This window comes from Mercurialis annua, linkage group LG1-X (assembly GCF_937616625.2).
Source record: "Mercurialis annua linkage group LG1-X, ddMerAnnu1.2, whole genome shotgun sequence".
Lineage (NCBI taxonomy): Eukaryota > Viridiplantae > Streptophyta > Magnoliopsida > Malpighiales > Euphorbiaceae > Mercurialis > Mercurialis annua.
This window is the reverse complement of record NC_065570.1, coordinates 66,331,986-66,335,097: the sequence shown is the minus strand read 5'-3', so window position 1 is coordinate 66,335,097 and position 3,112 is coordinate 66,331,986. Positions and strand designations below refer to the sequence as shown.

Here is a 3,112-nt window from a genome sequence, read left to right as displayed (position 1 = left end):
TTGATATGTATTAAAAGTCATATAAAAAATAATTAAATTTAAATAAGTGTTTAGAAAAAATGGCAACTCACGAGAATATTTTATTTTGCAGGAATTACTAAAAAAATACATTTGGTAAGAATGAATGAGAGAACTTCGTTGATTTTTTTAATTATATAAATCAAAATTAAAATCACAATCGGAATCGATAATTGTGGCATATCTGCATATGGGTTTAGTTATAATAGAAAGAGTAATCCATTTATAGTGATAATAATATATTAAAAGACTTTAAAAACGTTACCTTGTTAAAGTCAAATTGACTTTCCCCTTATCCTAATAATTACTAATTCTAAAACTAATTACTGTTTCTATATTTTAAATTTATATTTATGATATTAAAAAATATTAAAATAAATAAATTTAGATAAGTAGTTTGAAAAAAATGGGAACTCACCATAGGCACCGTTTGGATTGAGGGTTTTTAAAATCCATGGATTTTAACAAAATCGATGGATTTTAAATCAATGGAATTTAAATCTATAGATTTTAAAATTCCATCGTTTGGATTGAATATAAAATCAATGGATTTTATATATTATTTATGGAAAATAATAAATAGCATAACAATCCATCATGTATAAAAAATGGTGGATTTGGACTTTCCCACCTATTAGGTGGGAAATCAAAACCCTCAAAAATGATGGATTGTAGAAAATGAGGGAATTTATAAATCCATGGATTCTATTAATTTTTTTCTAGGCAAACGATAGATTTTATCTAAATCCATGGATTGTTTAGAATCCATCGTTTAGAATCCATCAATCCAAACGGTGCCATAATGTTTTATTCGGTGAGAATCAATGAGAGACCTCCGTTGGTCTTCTCAATTATATAATATATAGATATAGATAGAGTAGAGAGTGAAAATGGCTCTTCACATGTAGAGAGTCATTTTCACTCTCTACTTCATTGTTCAAATAGTAGAATTTTAAATTTTGAAAAATAAGGTGGTTATGTTTACTTGAAGTAAAAAAACTGAATAAATAAATGAATAAAAAATAAAAATAAAAATAAATTATTTTATTAATATTTAATATTTTATTAATATTTTTTTATGAAAACAAAATAAAATAAAATTTAATATTAGAGCGTCAATTAATTTAATATTATTATTATTTAATACTTTTATTTTATTATTAATTATTAAAATTATATACAGTAAAAACTGATATTAAAGAGTCCATTGGAGTAAAATTTTAAATATCACTCTTTATCTTTAAAATGCTCTTTATTTTACAAAAGATGCCCTTTATTTTAAAGAGTACCATTCGGAAAGCTCTAAACAATTATAGCACAGCCTCTATATCATTTTATTTTGAAATTTTGAAAAGAAAGAGCATGTTAATTAAGAGAAATATTGATTTTTATTCTACCAAATCTCAAAAAATTCTCAATCCCGAAAACACATAATCACATCCAATTTAATTTCTAAATTCAAACTCCAGTTCGAATCGCTACAGCCAATCAACACTAAATTCTTCTTAGTGGTCAACATAAACGAGCCCATTATTCAAAATGGTACTTTTAATGGGGTTTTTGACATTTTTGTGTCTCATAGACACAAAAATTCCGGTTTTGTGCCTTCCAGGCACAAAATTCTTGGGTTGTGCCTGAGATAGCGGGCTGCACACCAGCCCGCCATATGAGATGGCGGGCTGGTGCTAATTAGGGTGATTAGCTTAGTGGCAAAAACACTATAAAACATAAATCAATTATTGTGTACGAAATAAGTAGCATCAAAACAAGAGAATGAACAAGATAATAATTATATTAACAATATAATAATTAAGTTAGTAAGAGATAAATAGATCTAAAATAATTTGCGTACGGAAAATCTAAAAAATCACAAAAATCTAAACAATCACAACAAAATTTAAAAACGGAAAATCGGCGACGATGAAACTACTAGAAGAAAGACGACGATGAAAAAACCACCAGAAAAAGGTGACGACGATAAAATCGTCAAAAAAAAGACGATGGAACTACCGGGAAAAAACGGCGACGATGAAACAACCGAAAAAAAGACGATGACGTTACATGTCTAAAAAAAGAGAAGAAAAATCACAGATCTGAAAATTAGAGAAGAAAAAAAAAGAAAAATTTAAAAACAGAAGAAGAGAGAGAAAAGAGACAAAACTTTGATAAAAATGAGAGAAAATAAGAAACAAGGAAGAAAGTCCTAATTAAGAAGTTTCAGTTTTAAATTAAGTTATGAAAAAAGATATTGTCGGAAAGTATGAAAAGTTGGTCAAAATTGTTGTTTAAAACTAGAGTAATATATAAATTATTCTTTTTTTTTCTTCTAAATTTCATCAAATTAATCTGATTACATATGAATCTAAACTCAATGGATAATTTTTTTAAAATTTTTTTAATCTAAAAAATTTAGATCAAAACGAATGAATAGGAGATGACCCAAACATCGGATATAAAATAGGTTGAATTTGATGTTTGAGTTGAACTATCAATTGCCACATAACACATCTACTTAACCGCAAGGTTTATTTTTTCGAAAAAAGTGGGACTTCAACATCAAAATTGAAAGAATATCGATTGATATACAATCCAAGATATTTTCAAGGATTACTTTCTCGTTCATATAAACTACCGCACCAGGTTTATCTTTAATAAAATTATATTCGATTTGAAATGCAAATTGGACCGCATAGCGCAGTGGATTAGCGCGTTTGACTTCGGATCAAAAGGTCGTGGGTTCGACTCCCACTGTGGTCGTTCTTTTTATTTTTGTTCTAAATTACTCTCTTCGTCCTAATAGAGTTGTCCATTTTGCTTTTGTCACACAGTTTAAAAAAAGTAATTATTGTTTATGAATTTTATAAAAATTTTCTTATATTTTTTTTATCATATCTCTATTTAATATAGGATCAATTTACTCATTTGTGAATTTTAAATAAGAATAATATAAAAAAACTGAGTGTAAAATTAAATTATTTTTTAAAAATGGATAAGAATTTTGGAACAATTTTTTTTAAAGTGGACAACTCTATTAAAACGGATGAAATACTTTTCACTTCCACCATTCTCAAAACATTAAAAAATTATCTCAAAG

The 3,112-nt window shown here is 26.7% G+C and overlaps 1 non-coding gene across 1 annotated transcript; it reads left to right on the top strand.

Moving 5' to 3' along the window:
- The first annotated feature begins 2,701 nt into the window (after positions 1-2,701).
- Positions 2,702-2,775, top strand: TRNAR-UCG (transfer RNA arginine (anticodon UCG)). The gene has a single exon. It is a non-coding gene; the product is annotated as a tRNA-Arg (tRNA).
- The last annotated feature ends 337 nt before the right edge of the window (positions 2,776-3,112 follow it).